Source organism: Emys orbicularis, chromosome 2 (assembly GCF_028017835.1).
Source record: "Emys orbicularis isolate rEmyOrb1 chromosome 2, rEmyOrb1.hap1, whole genome shotgun sequence".
Classification (NCBI taxonomy): Eukaryota; Metazoa; Chordata; order Testudines; family Emydidae; genus Emys; species Emys orbicularis.
In genome coordinates this window covers 12,452,733-12,473,693 of record NC_088684.1, presented here as the reverse complement: position 1 = coordinate 12,473,693, position 20,961 = coordinate 12,452,733, and the positions used below count along the sequence as shown (strand labels likewise).

Sequence of the window (20,961 nt, the reverse complement as noted above, 5' to 3'; positions counted from 1 at the left end):
GTCCGCATACGAAAAGAGGTTGAAAACCACTGAGTTACACCATGAGTTCACACCTTTCAAAGTCAGAGGCACAAAGGATACAAAACCAGTCTTCCACCCTAGACTCTTACCCGGCTCAGCTCTCCAAGGGTCTTTCCAACTGCACAACAGTCTGCAGCCCTTCTGCTGGACTCAGCTTCCAGCCCTCATGGGGTCCCATCAGTCCTTTCTTCCCCTTGTACAAGGTAGCAACACGGGGGGGAAACCAGGCCCACCCTCTACTATAGGCCTGGGGTCCTAAACATTTTTTTCTCCTGCTGATGATAGCTCATCTCAATTGATTGGCCTCTTACAGTTGGTATGGCTACTTTCACCTTTTCATGTTCTCTGTATGTATAAATATCTTCTTTCTGTGTGTTCCATTCTATGCATCCGAAGAAGTCGGCTGTAGCCCACGGAAGCTTATGCTCAAATAAATTTGTTAGTCTCTAAGGTGCCACAAGTACTCCTTTTCTTTAAACAATTAGGCTATCTGCACAATAACGCAAACTGCCCTGTCTCTCTTTCCCAGTGACTCTTCCTATATGTTCTCAGCCTCAGGTCTCCTCACTGGTCCTTTCCTATCTGTGTAAGGGCCCACCAGTCTTGAACCTGGGCCCATGGGTTCCCAGGCGGCCCTCACTGGGCGGCCACCCCAGAATTGCTGGAAGCAAGGGGCTAGCAAAACTCTGACTCCTCCCAGAGGCACCGCACACAAGGATCCTGACTGAAGTCGATGGTTAGCCCCACCGATTGGCCCAACCATACTATTGTAGTCTATAGGATAGTTTAGGTTAAGAAATAACTATAAGTTAAGTCTGGGGCCTACGTTAGGCCAAGTGAAAAGGAGTATGGGAAACGAAAGTTGCTAGTGTGAGAAATGTCAATGATAAGAGTTAAATACGATAGAGTGTTGTGGGAAAGTAAGAGTTAGCAAGGACATGACCCAGGGTTATTTTACCATTATGTTTTGGTTATAACTGGCTTGAGCAAGGTTTTTAATGAGTGTTTTCAAGAATTGTGAATCTTTTATTAAAATGGTATCTACAATGATAGTATGAGAAGGACATTGGCGCAGATGTTACTTTCAATAATGTGTAACGTAGAGAGCCAATAAGAAGATGGCAGAAATATAATTATGGTAAAGGGCAGTTTAATGCCAATTAGTATTATCATGGGGTATAAAAGGAGTAGTTTTGCTAAATTGCAGAGAGAGCTCCAATTAACTTCCAAAGGGTACCGCTAGGTTGCAGGATCACAAGGCTGTACTTCACGCTGTTGTTAGTGGTCTGACCACCCACTGATACACCATTCCATCTTCGAGTGTAAGTATAATTGGAGTGTTGCGAAAGTGGTAATTGCATGCCTGTTTGCTTAACTCGTCATTTTCCTGGTAAATAAAGTTTGGTTTTATGAGTCAAAGTGTTATCTAGTGGTTACAAAAGGCTACACTATTTAAGCCAGGAGGTGGCACAGGAAGTTGTCTGAACAACTGACAGACTTCCTGACTTCTTGCTGAACTAGACCTGACTCTAATGTGGTCTCTGGTTCCTGATTTCAGCTCTGACCCCTAGCCTGGTTCCTGCTGTGACCTCTGGTTCTGACCACTAGCCCTGACCACCAGATCAGACTGCCCATGTCCTGGCCCTGACACTCCCAAGTCTGCTCTCCTAGAATCTCTTTCCTGACTGAACTCAGGCTGCCCTTATATCTCCCAGGAGACTCTTGGTCATTTGCTCCTGCCGTCACATGACCCCCGAACTCATTCACTTCACTTAAAGAGATGGGCTAAATCTGGCAGAGGTGAGGCTGAGCCCCAATGCCTCTTAAAGGGCCAGCTCAGCCTGTGATGGGGGGGAGGGAAGGGCGATGTAAAAAAATCCAAGAACTGAATATTTCAGGTTTTCAAAATACAAACTAAACAAAAAATATTTAATTTGAAACAAAATGGCAATTTGTTTTGTTTTGAAGGTTTATACAACAAAGCTTGTTGCTGACACGGAACTGTTTCCATGAAACATCTTGATTTTGACACAACACCATTTTCCAACTAAAGAAGTTTCAGTCAAAACATTTTGACTGGTTCTAAACGTATAAACATCACCTAGGAGAGACAAAGTCAGAGCAGAGAAAAGTTATTTCCAGTAGAAGTACGGAAGCATTAATGCCTTCATACAAGACACTGGTGAGGAATACTGTGTAGAAGTCTGATTGCCTGTGTTCAAAAAAGATGAATCCAAAGTGGAACAGGTGCAGAGAAGGCTAGTAGGCTGATCAGTGAGGGCCTTGTCTCATGAGAGGAAACTAAATGAGCTTGGTTTGTTTAGCCTAGCCTAACGAAGGCCGAGAAGGGATGTGATTCCTCCCAATAAACACATTGGGGGGGTGTACCAGGGAGGGAGATGAGCTATTAAAGCTAAAGGACACTGACACAAGAACAAATGGGGATAAACTGGCCATTAATACATTTAGACTGGAAATGAAAAGAAGATTTCTAACCGTAACAGGAGTGGGCTTCTGGAACAGCCTCTCAATAGGAGTAGTGGGGGCAAACAATCTAACTAGCATTAAAATGAAAATTGATAAACTTGTGAATGGGATCATCTGACAGAGCTGCCTGTCATAGATGACCCAGGCAGCCCCTCCCAGTCCTGTGTTCCTAACTGGTTCACTTCTGTAGCCCAGTGGGCCAGCTTACCTGTATTATATTCATTGTCTTGTTATCCTGCTTTATTATATTTAGTAGTAATGCAAGGAACCTACAGGCTTTTATCCTTAAGATTTGTCTTTAATAGATAGTGTGAGGCTTGAGGCCTATAATCTTTGGCATAGATAAACTTAAGTAACTCACAAGTTATAGAGAACTGAAAGTGGTATGCCAGAGGGGGAATTTTGTCCAGAATACTGACCTCAGCCAGCACAGAACATAGCTGACACCAGCATCCGGAAAGTTCCAGACAGAATCTCCGACCACAAAGCTGCTATGACAGCAAATTGACATGTCTGCTAATAGGGTAACATCATACATATACTAACCTATAGAAAACGGACACCTTAAGGGGAGGAAATACAAATAAGGACCTCCATTGAATAGGCATTGGCCATTTGCTTCGTCAGCATAACCGACTATAAAAGTAACATCCCAGGGGCAGTAGAGAGGTTGGAGAGATGTAGACCTTGGGAGGGGCAGAATGATGGCCACCGGAGAAGATGAGGACGATGACGGTGATGAGAAAGATAATGGTTAAGTATGAAAGATAAGGGTGTAAGTATGGATGTCCAAATGTACTTTCTGTATTATCTCTATTTGTCTTGTTGAGTTTAAGTGTGTGTATAACTTTGCTAAAATATGAATAAATATATATATTTGTATATATATAGAGAGAGTTCCTATAGTGTGAGTGTTGCACCTGTGCACATCAGGGTTCCCAGATTATATGATAATTTTACAATAATCTTACTGGGCCTGATCTTGGGACAAGAACCTGTTAATCCTCAAGTTACAATTATATATACCCAACTTTGGGTCAGGCTACACTTCTGACCACTGGTAAGTTAGGAAGACATTTTCATTTGAGGTACGCTTTTGATAGACCTTCTTGTTGTCCAGGTGAAGGAGAAAAAGTAAATAACCTCCAGATACAAGAAACTGAAAATCCTAGTGACTGTACTTAACAGTCTCAAGCCATGCTCCAATATTTATGTCACAATCTAAGCACGAGCTCCCATTCCTTCCCAGGGTTTCTTCTGCTGTTTCCCGTGCAGTCGGAAAACTTCAGACAGACTCTGCAGCTGATCAGAAGGATGATTCCAGCTCCCATGCATTGAAGCTGGAATACTATTCACCTATGGCCTTGTAGACAGAGTACTGGACTGGGACTTAGGAAGTCAGGGATTTAGTCCTGGCTTTGCTACTAGCCTGCTGGGTGACCTTGGGCAAGTCACTTCATCTCTCTGTGCCTCAGTTTCTCCATCTGTAAAATGAGGCTAATGACATTGTCCTCCTTTGTAAGGCACTTTGAGATCTACTGGTGAAAAACATGGCATAAGGGCAGGCATTATTATTTGATATCTTAAGAGTTTCTGCATTTCTGAGGGGCATTTTCCTGATCATAATGCTGTACATCCTTGGTTCACACGGAGTAATTTTAAATACAGGGTGACATCCATACGGTGAACTGCCCTGTTGTCAAGTGATACCAAAAAGAATTAATGCATTTCAGTAAAGGCTACACTGACCAGGTTTCATTGTCGACAAGGTATCACAACAGGCAACTACTTCATTTGTTGCTCCTGCATCAGAAATTCTGTCTCAGCGCGGAAAATCAGGCATCACCCCGCTCAAGAGTCCCTGTGTTCAGAATGAGAGATGCAAGTGGCACCTTTGAAACATCCCACGTGGGTAATGCAGCCACCGTGAAATTGCCTTCCCACAGGCTTTGTACATCTTCATTAGCCATCAGTTGCCTTTTCAACTATGATATAAAATAATTAGATTTTTAAACTTCATGTTCCCAAGTCTGAGCACTGATGGTTTTCTGAGGGCCTGCACTGACTCAGGTGGGACCTTTTATCCCTTGTTTTTTTAAACTGCTCTAACCCTTATGGCGAGGACTGTAGTGTGTAAACCACAGCTCACGGTATGACCACAGCACCTCTGCAGGAGCCCCTACAAGCCCTGCCATGCTCTGGCACAATGCTCTAGGAGCACTGAGAATAGAGCAGGCTCTGCAATGCTCTCAGTAGGGTTGCCCCCCGTCTGGGTTTTACCCCGATAGGCTGGTTTTTGGTTTGCCAGCTGCCCAGTTTTCGGGGGCCTGGCAACCCTAAATTGCACCCAAACCAAAAGCCCTGTTACTGCGGGGCAAGGGAAGGTGCCGGACCATTAACCCGCACCAGCCTCTGCCCAGCTGGGGCCGCCTCCTAACTGCAGCCAGGCTCCTTGAGACGATCCAGTGAGCGACGGAGGGAGGGCAAAAGAGGAGCGAGCAATGGGGTTGGGGCCTTAGGGGAAGAGGCAGAGAGGAGGTGGGGCCTTGGAGGGAAGAGGCAGGGCAAGGGACGGGGTCATCAGGTTCCGGTTACCAGAAATTAGAAGGTGGCAACCCTAACTCTTAGAGAGAGTTCAGCATGAAATCCATCCTGTCCCAGCCCAGCTACACCAGCCAGTGTCTGGGGCCCACAAACTCTGCACTGACTCATCCTTTTGATAGGCCAGAGCAATTGTCAGCTCACCCAAGGGCTGTGATGGCATCTAGAACATAAGAACGGCCATACTGGGTCAGACCAAAGGTCCATCAAGCCCAGTATCCTGTCCTCTGACAGTGGCCAATAGCAGGTGCCCCAAAAGGAACGAACAGACAGGTTATCATCAAGTAATCCATGCCCTGTCACCCAATCCCAGCTTCTGGCAAACAGAGGCTAGGGACACCATTCCTGCCCATCCTGGCTAATAGCACCCACTAAAGAATGCAAAGGGGTGGATTCATGCACCTTCTGCCCCATTGCACATCCATGCAGGGCTAATCTTTTGACTAACCCTAAGCACCAATAAATCCACAATCGGGAATATTATTATTTATATTAGAGTTGAACCTTCAGGCACAAGTGATCAGGGCCCCATTGTGCCAGGCATAGTACATACACATAACAAAAGAAAGTCCCTGTCCCAGAGAACTTATAATCTAAACAAAGAGTCGGAGAGGTAACAGAGGAGTGACATGACTTGCCCCAGGTCAGGCAGAGCTGGTACTAGAACTCAGATTTCCTTAGTGCCTATCCGGTGTCCTGTCTCCCAGCCAACACTGCTTCCCTATGACTAGTCCCGCATTTTCAGGAAGCCAGACTAACAGTGTGTTCTGTTTCTAACTCCTATGACTCTATAAACACCAAATGTTAAAACTAGGGCTGGCCAAAAAACAAGAATTTTGTTTTGGAAAAAAAAAAAAAAAAGAGAGTTTTTGGAATTTGTTTTTGTTCCACATCAGGAAGATCCTGAGATTTTCCATGAAAAACCAGAGAGTGAGTGTACAGAGGAGCCAATAGATCAGTGGTTGGGCAGTCATCTGGGATGTGGCAGACCCCACTTCAATCTCCACTCTGTCTGATTCAGACCAGGGTCTAGAACAGTGGTGGGCAACCTGCGGCCCATCAGGGTAATCTGCTGACAGGCCACCAGACAGTTTATTTACATTTGCACGGCTGCCTGCAGCTCCCGGTGGCCGTGGTTCGCCATTCCTGGCCAATGGGAGCTGCAGGGAGCGGCGCGGTTAAATCTAGTTAAACTAGATTTAAAACTAGTTACACTGTTTTAAGTAGCTGGTGTCTATTATTCATGGCTTATTGGCTTCTCCTTTGCCTTTTCTGTTTCATTCCACCTTAGACAGCGAGAATAAGTAATCTTACGCTGATTTTTAAAATTGTTTCTCCCCCTCCCACTCACATACAGTACTGCTAAATTGGTCACATACATTATGGGAGGATCCCTTTCTTTTGAAGCATTAGCTAGTGAATAATGACAGAAGCAAGTTACCAGATTTGATGAACCAATGGTAGCTAGATAGTATGGAAAATCCAATGTTCTTTCAAAGATACTATTGGTGCAACAACACTAATGAAATATCAACACGTGCATGCACAGTACTATTAGATCCTGCTCCTTCTGTAGCAAGACAGACACTATGGTGATAAACGCTCTAAAAATACCATAGATCAGATTGTGTCATGAATTGCATGGTGGCAGCCTTTGGCCCTCCTGACAAGCAGCAAGGTTCAAAATGTAGTTCTGAGTTAGACTGTACATTTTAATAAAGCATCAGAATAATACATACTAAAAACAAACCGACTGTACACTAACACTGTAATTCAATCCAGAGTTTCCGTAGCTCTTTGTACAATTGATGGAGCTGCCGGCCAACAACTCATGTCAGCAGAACCTTCTCAATTGAATTATTGTCTTGTGCTGAGGCAAGGCCATGCATTATTCTATAAGAAAACAGAGCCTGAACTTGCAGGCAAAGGAGGAGCAGGAGAAATACTCCATGAAAAGAGCACTCAGAGGGGCTTCAAATGACTCCACAGAACAACCCCCCTTTCCCTTGTGTGTCATCAGAGAGAAGAATCTTCAGCATCAAAGAACAGATTTCTATCACTTGAGTTAAAGGGCAAACTTCATTAGCTGGCAACAGTAGTAAGTTATTATACTCCAGGTGGACCAGCACCTAGAGGGGAATCATGATGCACACCACAAGTGTATGGCATTCAGATAGCTTCTAACTACGTTTTTCATGGTGGTATATATATTTAAAGCCAGAAGGGACCATTGTGATTAACTAGGCTGACCTCCTGCATAACCCTGACCTTTGAGTTTCACCCAGTGATTTCTGCACCTAGTTCAACAATTTGTGGCTGAACTACAGCATATCTTTTAGAAAGACATCCATTCTTCAATCTTCAAAAACAAAACAATACCAAAAAAAACCAACCACTTTAAATGCAAGCTAAACAAAATGAAAATCAAGGAAACAATACCATCAGTATTACTTAAAGCCATGGTTCTCAACCAGGGGTATGTGTATCCCTGGAGGTACACTGAGGTCTTCCAGGGGGTACATCAAGTCATCTAGATATTTGCCTAGTTTTACAACAGGCTACATAAAAAGCACTAGCGAAGTCAGTACAAACTAAAATTTCATACAATTAAATGTTTATACTGCTCTGTATACTATACACTGAAATGTAAGTACAAAATTTACATCCCAATTGATTTATTTTATAATTATGTAGTAAACAGGGCCGGCTCTAGGATTTTTGCCGCCCAAGGCAAAAACAATTTTGGCCGCCCCCCCCCCCCCCCATTTTTTAATTACCCCCACCCCCGGCCCCGCCTCAACTCCGCCCCTTCCCCAAATCCCCAGCCCTGCCTCCTCCCCCCAGGCTCTCAGGCCTGGGAGGGAGGGGGAGCAGCGGTGCGCGAAACCACTGTTTCGCGCGCCGCGGCCGCTCGGGATCTCCCCCTCCCTCCCAGGTTTGAGAGCCTGGGAGGGAGGGGGAGATTCCGAGTGGCCGCGGCGCGGGCACCGCTTCTCCCCCTCCCTCCCAGGCTCTCAAGTCTGGGAGGGAGGGGGAGCAGCGGCGCATGAGCGGCAGCGGAGGTGAGCTAGGGCGGCCGGGGCACATTTTTAGGGGCGGCATTCTGGCGCCGGCCATGCCGCCCCTAAAAATGTGCAGCCCCAAGCACCAGCTTGTTTTGCTGGTGCCTAGAGCCGGCCCTGGTAGTAAAAAATGAGAAAGTAAGCACTTTTTCAGTAATAGTGTGCTGTGACACTTTTGTATTTTTATGTCTGAATTTGTAAGCAAGTAGTTTTTAAGTGAGGTGAAACTTGGGGTATGCAAGCCAAATCAGACTCCTGAAAGGGGTACAGTAGTTTGGAAAGGTTGAGAAGCACTGATTTAAAGCATAGGAGGGAAGAATGGGTAAATAACCCTCCATACTACAGATGCTCAAATTATTACTTTTCCCATCAACCATTCACGTGCTCATAATTAATAGATCTCGACTAAATGAAGTTAGAGGGAATATGGTTGTCTGGGTGTGTTTTTTTAAAGACTTGATATTTGAAGTAAAATCTGAAGTAACCTGAGACGTTCATAAGAACAATGCCAAACAGACACATCCTAGTGAGTGCGTTGGGTGTAGAGATGCTTCAGAGAACTACATTGTGCAAGTGTTTATTATTTGTATTACAAAACTGTCTTGAGGCCACAACCCAGACGGAGGCCCCATTGTGGAAGATGCTGTATAAACTCATGGTAAGAGCTATTCCCTGCCCCAGATAGCCTGAAATCCAAGTATACAGGCCGGACAAAGGGTGGGGCAATGGATGACATATCCCCCATTTTACAGATGAGGAACAGAGAGATTTGCAACTTGCCCAAGGTCACACAGGAAGTCTGTGGCAGACACTGAAGCCAAATCATCTGATTGCTAGTACAGTGCCTTAGCCATAAAATCAATCCAAAGCAATTAGCAAAGAGCCACCTGTGAATGAAATAGATTTGCATTAGCCATTTATCTCAGTTTAAAAAACAAAACAAAACAAAACATTTGATATGGTTCCACTCCAAATATTATTCTCCCTATGGCTTTTCCCCTGTATGCCACAGCTGCAGTGCCAAATAACTATAGCAGATGAGCTAAGCATGACCACCTGTGCTTGAATCCATGCTCGCTATCATTAATCTCTCTGTTTCCAAGACTTTCTTACCAGATTGTTCCTAGGGCTCTTGCATAATTCTTCGCAGCCCGGCTTCTATATTTTAATGCTAAGAAACCCTGTAAGGGCCCAATCCTTCAATCCCAAAGAGGTATTCAGCACCAGGGCCGGCTTTAGGAAGTGCGGGGCCCAATTCGAACATTTTCGGCAGGGGCCCCAGCAGGGATGACTAACAAACAAAAAAAACATGTAAAAAAAAGCCTTTCATTTCTTCCATGTATTATTTACTTTCCATAACTATATAAATAATAAAATTATATATTATGTACATTGCGACATATATGCTGTTGATCGGTTATTAATGAGCTCGGTTTCACATGTGTGGGTCCCCACCACTCCCTGGGGGTGGTGTGCACATGTGTGGGTCCCAGCTGCTCCCTGCCCCCCTCATTGAAGCAGGTGTGCAGGGTTACTGCCCTGGGAACTGCAGGGCACCAGTGGACATGGGGCTGGCTGGAGGCAGGGCAGGGGCTGACTGGAGGTAGGGTCTGGCTGCAGGCAGGGCAAGGGGTGCGGGGCTGGCTGGAGACAGGGGTGTGTGGGGCGGGCTGGCTGGCTTCAGGCAGGGTCACAGGGGTGTGTGGCAGGGGTTGGCAGGGCTGGAGACAGAGGAGTGCGGGACTGGCTGGCTTCAGGCAGGGGGGTGTGGCAGGGGTTGGCTGGAGACTGGGCAGGGAGTGCGGGGTTGGCTGAAGACTGGGCAGGGAGTGCGGGGTTGGCTGCAGGCAGGGCAGGGGGTGTAGGGCTGGTGCGGGCAGGGGTGTGTGTGGGGCTGGCTGGCTTCAGGCAGGGCCGCAGGGGGGTGCGGCAGGGGTTGGCTGGAGACAGGGCAGAGGGTGCGGCAAGGGTTGGCTGTGGGCAGGGCTGTCTGCAGGCAGGACGGGGGGGCGGGGCTGGTGCGGGCAGGACAGGGGGTGCAGGGCTGGTGCGGGCAGGACAGGGGGCGCAGCAGGGGCTGGCTGTGGGCAGGGGGTGCAGGGCTGGCTGGAGACAGGGGCTGGCTGCGGGCAGGGGGTGTGGGGCTGGTGTGGGCAGGGGGTGCAGCAGAGGCAGCTGGAGCCCCGGCCCTTTAAATAGCCCCCGGAACCCCCCGCTATCCCAGGGCTCTGGGGGCTATTTAAAGGGCCCGGGGCTCCCCTGCTTCTACCGCTCCGGCCCTTTAAATAGCCGAGGGAGCCCTGGGGAAGCGGTGGGGCTCCAGCGGCTATTTAAAGGGCCGGGGCGGTAGACGCAGCAGGAGCCCTGGACTTTTTAAATAGCCCCCAGAGCCCCGCAGCCCTACCCCAGGGCTCCAGCAGTGGGGCTCTGGTGGCAATTTAAAGGGCCTGGGGCCCCAGGCCCTTTAAATTGCCCCCTGGGGAAGCTGGGCCACGCCGGTACGCCGTACCGGGGCTTGGGCGCGGGGCCCTTTTAGGTGCGGGGCCTGATTCAGGGGAACTGGTTGAATTGGTCTAAAGCCGGCCCTGTTCAGCACCTTCTACTCCCAATGAAATCCACAGCTGTCAAGGCTCGGATCAGTACCTTGCCAGAAGTGCTCAGCACCTCAGCAGCGCTGGCACTTGTAGAGATGTGCCTTGGGCCCAGGATTTAGGGCTCAATCCCGTAAGGAGGTGAGCACTCTGGACCTGATGCAGCAAAGCCTTAAGTAATTTTAAGCAAGTGAAAAGTCGTGTGCTTAAGTGCTTTTCTGGATCACAGCCAGTGCTTGCAACTTCACAGGATTGGGCCTGTGGTGCATTGGAGGCTAGGCTTTCATTTAGATGTGGGTGAACCTCGGTCGTCATCAGTTTTATTCCTCCACTTCCTTACACCTTTTGATCAAATCCTCTCTTTCCCACAGGAGCCTGCAATTCTAGATGCCATAATCCCCCCAGCCCTTTAATCTCCTGCAGCTCTCTGACAATTACGCCAACAGGTTCTCTTTACATCTCCTTTTATGCTCACCTCAGGAGCCTTTACCCTTTTTCTGCCCACCAACATAGCAATGTCTGTATGACTACTTTTAAAGCAATTTGACCTTTTCTTCCCATTCATGCTACTTAGCACAGCGGGATGTGAAAAAGGCTGGGGGGGGAGGCTGAACAGCAGAGTAAAGCTGGGAAAAGATATTCTACTCTAGGCAAAGAGGCAGTGGACAAGGAAAGGAAAGGGCAGAAGCATTTAGGAACCCACTAAGAACTGGGCACAGATACTTAAGACTCAGGAGAAATGAGAATCTTGCCAATATGGGCTAATTTTGTGTCACAGTCAAGCAGTAAGGTATAAGATCTAGTCTTACATTATATGGACACCAGTACAGTCATAAATTTTAAGACCAGAAGGGACCATTGTGATCAGTTAGTCAGTTCTCCTGCAAAAACACAGATCAAAACAACCTTAGTAACCCTTAACTGCCTCATTGTTCTGGGCACAAACTAGCATAAAAGCAAAGCACCCGTTAATTTATGTGTAAGGAATCGAGAGATGGCTGGAGGTAATCATTCTTTCTGTATTCAAATTTTTGTACTGCACTTTGCTTGTATAACACTTTGCTCCCTTCAAAAGATGTATAGATCTAGCTAAAGAGAGAACGAATATAGTGGCTCATTAGATTTCCACAGTGTTTCTATAATGTTGTTTGTGATATTTTAAAATGTTAAATAGTGCTGGCTCTCCCATTCCTGGATCTGATTGCAGGATCGGGCCCTAACTGAGTATAAGGAAAAAGAAGCTATTTAGATAGGTACATGAGCTTGGTTCAGCTTGTAAACAACTTATAACACCTCCCTCCGTTCAGAAAGTCTCAGATCTAGTCACAACAATGTTGTCTATGTGAAAACTGGAATTTCCATCTTGCAAGAAATTCCGATATTTCAACATTCTTTGCTCCAAATAAGGACAAAAAGGTGAAATATTGAATTTTTTTGCAGAACAAAAAGTTCCAAAAAATATTTTCAGTTCTGAAGTGGTAAAATGTTTTGTTTCAGAATTTTCAGTCAAAATGAAATGTTTCATTATTCCCAAATAAAAATATTTCATTTCAGTTTGTTGACCTTCACAAAGAGACATAAAAGGGAATGCGTTGATCTTACATTGTTAACTTACATTTTCATAGTGGTTGAACTTTTTGGACACACTACCACTCTGTTCCCCAGAGGGAGTAATTTCTACACACTCCCTACCTTGGCTGGCTCAGATATAGAGGTAAACTTGTTAGGTTGAGCCCTTTTCCTTACTGACCCCTGAGTCAGTCTCTACTCTGCATTACAGGCATGTGCTATACGTTTATACTTTAACGAGTTCTAAAACATTTATTGCCTAAATAGAAAATTATTCAAAGTACTAGGAATATGTGGCTACAGAAAATCAGTTGCAGCTTGTTGTTTTACTCTGTGTCAGGCCAGTCCTTGAAGAAGTGGGTTGTAGCCCACGAAAGCTTATGCTCTAATAAATTTGTTAGTCTCTAAGGTGCCACAAGTACTCCTGTTCTTTTTGTGGATACAGACTAACACGGCTGCTACTCTGAATCCTTGGACACTGTGTACTGTAAAGGAGCAGAAAAGCTTAAACCACGTGGCTCACTGTTATTAGGCTATTGAATCCTGTTGCTCAGCCATGTTAAACTATGTTTGGGGCATTTGCGTTTGAGCTCTATTTCATACAGATCCCTAAGTCTCCCTCTGCTCTCTATTTCAGGTGTTTGTAGTATCTTATAAAGAATTATGTGCCTTCAAAGGGCAGAATCTGAGTTTGAAGTGTGTCACAAACTGACACAAACTATTTTGTTTTGAGTCAGTTCAACATCAAACAGCAACTTCCTATGGTGCCACATTTCCTCATGACAGCTATAGGTTGGGCAGCAGATAACCCCTTTGGGCCTGTCCACATGTCCCACGATGCACCCACAATCATATGAATCCCATGATGCACCACATAGCTCAGTCAGAGTGAAGACTGTGTTGCATCATGGGAGAGGTAATCCAGCCAGGGAGCCTGGCCGATTTGGGAGAATGGGTGGATGACATTCCCAAAACTAGAACTCCCAGGAGGCAATGCATTGCCATACGGAAACTTTAATGTTGAATTGATTTGAAATAAAAAGTTGTGTGTCAGTTTAATAAACCAAAATATTTTTATTTGGATCAAAATGGCCTGAAGGAAAATCTTTCATTTCAGTTCTCCCAATGGGAAAAAAAATCGTAAGATTTAGACCATTTTTATTTTGTGAAAGCTGCATTTTACATCCAAAAAATCATTGTGATGCAAAGTTCCCGAGCAGCTGTAGTTGTTACTAAGGCCAACACTGTTCTCTCTCAAGATCTTGGGCAAAAATAAACTCTGTTGTCCCTATAAATGTACAAAGCCATTTCATTTATCTCTGCATACCGCCCCTCTCCCCTACCTGAACCATGTATGAAAAATCAGTGCCCTCAGGAGATCCGCCTGCCTTTCTTCTGGGCTCTTCCAATGTTCATTCTCATTTTCTCTCTCTCGTCCTCTTTCCTTCTAGAAATCGCAGGAACATCTCCACTTGCATCCCCACCCCTCGACGCACACATAAATTGAGTTGGAAACTGCCGCGTCTCATCCAACTGCACCTATTTTTCTCATTGGATTGTTGGCAGCTCTGGAGGGTTTTTATCCCCAGCGAGCAGGCTAGAAACACTCTGTTCTAAAAGTACATTCGGTCCTGGAGATTGAAGTCCTCGGTTTACCACAGAATGGATGCAGCAACAGGAGCTGCATTGCAAGTTCCCCTGACCCTGCCTTCACCAATATAAATAAATCCGGATTTACAGGAACCCCTTTCTAGGTGAGTTCAATCTCCCCTGCCCATTCCCTTGGCCTCTCTGTGAAGACAGTTAACAACACAGCCAGTTGTAATGTCTGTGTAACTCATTGGTTAGTGTGTGTAACATGTCCCCCCATCCGTGCCCTATCCATGGAGAATATGGTTCTGTTACAGCCCGGCTACAGGGCTGGTCTCATTCGCTCAACCTATAGAGGTTTGTGTGTATCACTTTCAAGGTCCCTCCTTCATCCCCCATATGTCGGCCAAGATAAGCGCCTGTCATTTCTGTTATATGGGTGACTGCCTGCTAGCAACAAGGCGGAGATAGCCACGTTATTTCACATATCCTAGACATATGCCAGATGATGAGCATTTAGCCTTGCTAACATGGAACTGATTCAAAACTACTGACCGAGAACTAACAAGACTCCATATCCCATTAAACCATCCCCTTAATCATCCAGTCCCCCCCTCCAACCAAGGCAGATATTTTAAATCACTAGTGAGCTTCTGCGAAAGGCCCCTGGCAGCCAGTAGGAGCGACTCCCAATGATTGACTCAAGAGGAGCAGTGAGTGCCCCTCTGTCTGTATTTCCTCCATCATGGCAACTAATTGAGTAAGCATTAATAGTCACTGAGCTGACTGCAACAAATCCCACTGTAACGCCGCTCCCGAAAGTCCCAGTGAAATCCTCACTCAGAGGTTAGGCAATGGGAAGCAGCCAGCTACATTTAACCCCTCAGCATCTCTTGCCCTCTTTCCCCTGCTGTACCTACCTCCTCGAAATAAATAGATAATAAAACCCCAGGATTCCCCACGGAGTGCTCTTGGAGAGTCATATAACTGTGGCTCCCTGAGAGGTAAAGCTTTGCACCACCCCTGCTAATAAACGGGGAGATAGGGTATAATGAAAAAGTCAAAGAGCCCGCTCACATTTTGCAGAATCACAAGCCACCTGGATTTTAACCCACCAAACCTTTATCGTGCTAATTCACATGGCTCAGATCTCATCCTCTCCATTCTTCTCCCTCCCCTTCCAGCAGGAACCCTGCCTCTCTACTGCTCCCTTCCTCTCACAACATAGGAGACCCCTCTACCCAGACTGCTTAGCCATGCCCCCTTCACACTGAGCACTGCAGTGTGCACCTACCCCCTTTGCAGTGGCCCGGAGCTTCCCTTTGCTCAGCCACCAAACTTCATACCGTTATTATTAATGGTGTTGATTTACAGACACGTCTAGGGATCAACTGCAAATGGGGCCCCAATTGTGCTAGTTGCTGTACACACAGAGTAGAACACAGTCCCTTCCCTCGAGAGCTTACAGTCTAAATAACCAGCATGAAGCACGGTTCCATGCCACAACCTTCCCCGTGCTATATTCTGGCCTGAAGCGAGGGTGGGAACCACAAGCAGAGGGAGATTTTAAGTGCACAAGGCAGACAGGTGTGGGCAGGGATGTCTTAGCAGCTGGGGCTCACCACTGGAAAGAGTCCTGATCCAACTATATCTCACAGTGACCAGAATCCCTCTCTCGATGAAAAAGCATCCTATGGTGGAACTAGCCCATCACTAAGGAATGCTGCGGAATTACTGAACGTCCTAAGGGACAGGTTCTACCACCATTACATGCATTTAGTATTTTACTCTGTAGCTAGCACCACTATCTTCAATGGGATTGCTCACAGAGCAAGGTACTAGACAAATTAGAGGACTGGGCCAAAAGAAATCTGATGAGGTTCAACAAGAACAAGTGCAGAGTCCTGCACTTAGGACAGAAGAATCCCATGCACTGCTACAGACTAGGGACCAAATGGCTAGGAAGGAGTTCTGCAGAAAAGGACCTAGGGGTTACAGTGGACGAGAAGCTGGATATGAGTCAACAGTGTGCCCTTGTTGCCAAGAAGGCTAACAGCATTTTGGGCTGTATAAGTAGGAGCATTGCCAGCAGATCGAGGGACGTTATCGTTCCCCTCTATTCGACATTGGTGAGGCCTCATCTGGAGTACTGTGTCCAGTTTTGGGCCCCACACTACAAGAAGGATGTGGAAAAATTGGAAAGAGTCCAGTGGAGGGCAACAAATTGATTAGGGGGCTGGAGCATATGACTTATGAGGAGAGGCTGAGGGAACTGGGATTGTTTAGTCTGCAGAAGAGAAGAATGAGGGGGGATTTGATAGCTGCTTTCAACTACCTGAAAGGGGGTTCCAAAGAAGATGGATCTAGACTGTTCTCAGTGGTGCCAGATGACAGAACAAGGAGTAATGGTCTCAAGTTGCAGTGGGGGGAGGTTTAGGTTGGATATTAGGAAAAACTTTTTCACTCGGAGGGTGGTGAAGCACTGGAATGGGTTACCTAGGGAGATGGTGGAATCTCCTTCCTTAGAGGTTTTTAAGGTCAGGCTTGACAAAGCCCTGACTGGGATTATTTAGTTGGGGATTGGTCCTGCTTTGAGCAGGGGGTTGGACTAGATGACCTCCTGAGGTCTCTTCCAACCCTGATATTCTATGATTCTATGATACTGCTCAGTCTGGAGAAAGGTGGTAGAAAATAGCTCTTTATGAACAGGACACCCAGAGTTAAATATAACAGTGTTATTGTAAAGCAGAACCGGGCAAATCCCACATCCACATCCCAAAGGTATTCACTCCAATTTAAAATTAATCTTCTTCAGCGGTGCTCTCCTCCCCTCCCATTTTGTTTCACTTGCAGTAAGTATCTGCACTACTGAGTTTCAGACACACAAATGTTGATGAAAAGCTACATTTCAGACTCACAAAAGCAACTATTCACATACAGCGAAATTTAAAGAGGCTGGTAAATGAGCAAGAGAGGGACAGAGAGGAAGGATGGTTAGCACCCTGGCCTGGGACACGGGAGACCCAGGTTCAATTTCCTGCTCTACCATAGACGTCCCATGTGACCTTGAGCAAGTCACTCAGCTACTCTGTGCCTCAGTTTCCTTTCTGTAAAATGGGGGTAATAACACAGCCCACCCCCAGGGGCCTTGTGAGGATAACTACATTTAATCCATTAGGTTATGAGGCAATCAGATAGCCCAATAACCAGGGTCATATAAGTACCTAAGATAGATATGACCTCACCATTCACAATTAGGACCATGCATGCCTAATTACTCTGTATCCACATCTATGGTGTTGATGACAGTGTAGTAAACAGCATACACATGATATATTTTATTTGGGATGGGACACCCAATGGGGATCCAGACTCCCAAAACCCTTGCCCAGAGGCAAATATACAAGTCTGATGAGTATCTTGGACCAAATCCGTTTGGCCCACATCTGGCCTCTCTCAGGACTGGGCATGCACTTGCAAATTGTGTGTGCCAATGTAATGACAGATGAATTCAATGTAACTCCTCACCTGCCAAATGAATCTGACAATAGCCTGATTTTTTTTTTTTTTTTTAAGACTGGTGCCCTAAGACCTGTCTTTCCTAGAGGGGAAGAGACTAATAATTGTTTTAAAGAAAACAAATTGCTTTCCCCTGTTTATCTGCTACCTGTCCCTAAATTCGTCCCCATTCCTGAGAGAGAGTCATAGCCTTAGCAGCTTCCTCCAGCTCTCTTCCTACTTGTAATTTACACTCATCCAATCAGGGAACAGAAACGATACCTTGTGACCAATCACAACTACACATCAAGGCCCAAATTTCAAACACGTAGCATCAAATGCTGACCGTCAACTGTTTGTGTTCAATTCAGAAAGTAAAATAAAAATTGTTAAAAGATTAAAACAATGACGAAATCTGAGGAAACTCAATCCGATAATGGACATTCCATGAGGGAAAATTAAGCCGAATCAATCAAGTAAATTATCTGAGGGAAATTACTATAGATGATAGGTACCTATATGGCCCCCGTTACCATAGTATTTGAATGCCTTGGTCTTTTCATGTATTTATTCTTGCAACAACCCTATGAGATAGGGAAGTATTATCCCAATGTTACTTACCTCAAACATATTGTCAAGTGTTAAATGTGTATAGATGTGGAGTCCAATCTCAAGCAGAACTAAGTTAATTTTTAATTATGTGAGGTTAGCCACAGTATTTTAAAAACCATTCTCCACTTGAATTAATTCCTAATTATGTTCCAAATGTTAAATGCTTCATTATTGTATCCATTATTGAGAGTCTGATTTATCCTTGACATTTCTTAAATCGTTTACCCATGCTTCCTTATCCACCCACTGACTACCCTTCCTCCCATAATTTTCTCTCTCTCTGTCACACACACACACACACACACACACACACACACACACACACACACACTTTCCTCCTGTGATGGGGTGCTCCTCCCACACCAGCACTGAAGGGGTTAAGGTGGCAGGAGAGGCCAATTAGCCATAGGCTGCACCAGATGGGAAGCTAAGAGGCAATGATACCAATTGAAAATGGAGCTCACCTGGGGAGGAACAGGTAAGGCTTCTATCAGTATATCTACACAGCAAAGAAAAACCCAGGCCTTCCCCATGCCAGCTGACTCGGGCTCATGGGGCCTGGGTTGTGAGGCTGTTTCATTGCTGTGTAGATGTCTGGGCCTGGGCGGGAGCCTGGACTCTCAGACCCTGCAGGGTGGGAGGGTAGCGGGGCTCAGGGTCCAGCCGTCTACACAGCAATGAAACAGCCCCGCAGCCCAAGTCCCACGAACCTGACTCAGCTGGATGGCCAGCTGCGGGTTTTTCTTTGCTGTACAGACATTCCCTATAAAGCCCAGGAGTTGAGGAGAGAAGAGGAGTGCAGTGAGGAAGCTTACAGTCACACCCCCTGATACGAGGGGGGAGAGTAAGAGCCTGTAATAGGAATATAGAAAGCAGTCCAGGCAAGGAGCAGTAAGGGCTGAGAGAATAGACCTGAATGCTGGTTCAAGCGGCCCTGAATTGGAACCCGGTGTAAGGTATGGGCCTAGGTTCCCCTTCAAGCCAGTGTGGGAATGGTGCAGTCAGCACAGTGGATATAGAGACTGCCCGAAACTGTGTGGAGACAGACTCTGGTGAGACCCCTAGAAAGGGAGGACAACTGTGACTTGGCCGGAGGACTAAGCCACGAAGGAGAGGCACTGCAGCTCCCAACCAGTCCAGAGAGGGGCCACAGAGTGAGTGACCACCCGATGGGGTGCTGACGGTGGGGAGCTAATTCCCTAGATGAGCCACAAGGAGGCACTGCTGAACAGTGAGTGGCAGGCCTCCGTACACCTGCCCAGCTGTTAAGTGTTTTCTATCAAAATATTTCCCTCCACTGCTTTATGTTGTTTATTTTACCAACAGGAAACATATGCCCCGAGAATATCTCATCACCAGAATCAGTGTTGAAACTAGTCAACAACAAAAACGGGAACCCACAAGGGGAGAGGCGACTCTAGATTTAATCCTGAGTGGAACGCAGGAGCAGGTCCAAGAGGTAACTATAGCGGGACCGCTTGGAAATAGTGACCATAATACAATAGCATTCAACATCCCTGTGGTGGGAAGAACACCTCAACTGCCCAACACTGTGGCCTTTAATTTCAAAAGGGGGAACTATACAAAAATGAGGGGGTTAGTTAGACAAAAGTTAAAAGGTTCAGTGACTAAAGTGAAATCCCTGCAAGTTGCGTGGGCCCTTTTTAAAGACACCATAATAGAGGCTCAACTTCAATGTATACCCCAAATTAAGAAAAACAGTAAAAGAACTAAAAAAGAGCCACCGTGGCTTAACAACCATGTAAAAGAAGCAGTGAGAGATAAAAAGACTTCCTTTAAAAAGGAGAAGTCAAATCCTAGTGAGGCAAATAGAAAGGAGCACAAACACTGCCAACTTAAGTGCAAGAGTGTAATAAGAAAAGCCAAAGAGGAGTTTGAAGAACGGCTAGCCAAAAACTCCAAAGGTAATAACAAAATGTTTTTTAAGTACATCAGAAGCAGGAAGCCTGCTAAACAACCAGTGGGGCCCCTTGACGATGAAAATACAAAAGGAGCGCTTAAAGATGATAAAGTCATTGCGGAGAAACTAAATGGATTCTTTGCTTCAGTCTTCACGGCTGAGGATGTTAGGGAGATTCCCAAACCTGAGCTGGCTTTTGTAGGTGACAAATCTGAGGAACTGTCACAGATTGAAGTATCACTAGAGGAGGTTTTGGAATTAATTGATAAACTCAACATTAACAAGTCACCGGGACCAGATGGCATTCACCCAAGAGTTCTGAAAGAACTCAAATGTGAAGTTGCGGAACTATTAACTAAGGTTTGTAACCTGTCCTTTAAATCGGCTTCGGTACCCAATGACTGGAAGTTAGCTAATGTAACGCCAATATTTAAAAAGGGCTCTAGGGGTGATCCCGGCAATTACAGACCGGTAAGTCTAACGTCGGTACCGGGCAAATTAGTTGAAACAATAGAAAAGAACAAAATTGTCAGACACATAGAAAAACATAAACTCTTGAGCAATAGTCAACATGGTTTCTGTAAAGGGAAATCGTGTCTTACTAATCTATTAGAGTTCTTTGAAGGGGTCAACAAACATGTGGACAAGGGGGATCCAGTGGACATAGTGTACTTAGATTTCCAGAAAGCCTTTGACAAGGTCCCTCACCAAAGGCTCTTACGTAAATTAAGCTGTCATGGGATAAAAGGGAAGGTCCTGTCATGGATTGAGAACTGGTTAAAGGACAGGGAACAAAGGGTAGGAATTAATGGTAAATTCTCAGAATGGAGAGGGGTAACTAGTGGTGTTCCCCAAGGGTCAGTCCTAGGACCTATCCTATTCAATTTATTCATAAATGATCTGGAGAAAGGGGTAAACAGTGAGGTGGCAAAGTTTGCAGATGATACTAAACTACTCAAGATAGTTAAGACCAAAGCAGATTGTGAAGAACTTCAAAAAGATCTCACAA

General features: G+C 45.8%; 1 protein-coding gene across 1 annotated transcript in view; it reads right to left on the bottom strand.

Annotated features, from left to right (window-relative positions):
* Positions 1 to 20,961, bottom strand: part of FAM135B (family with sequence similarity 135 member B) — a 242,186-nt gene that overhangs the window by 205,786 nt on the left and 15,439 nt on the right. The gene's annotated exons all lie outside the window — the stretch shown is intronic.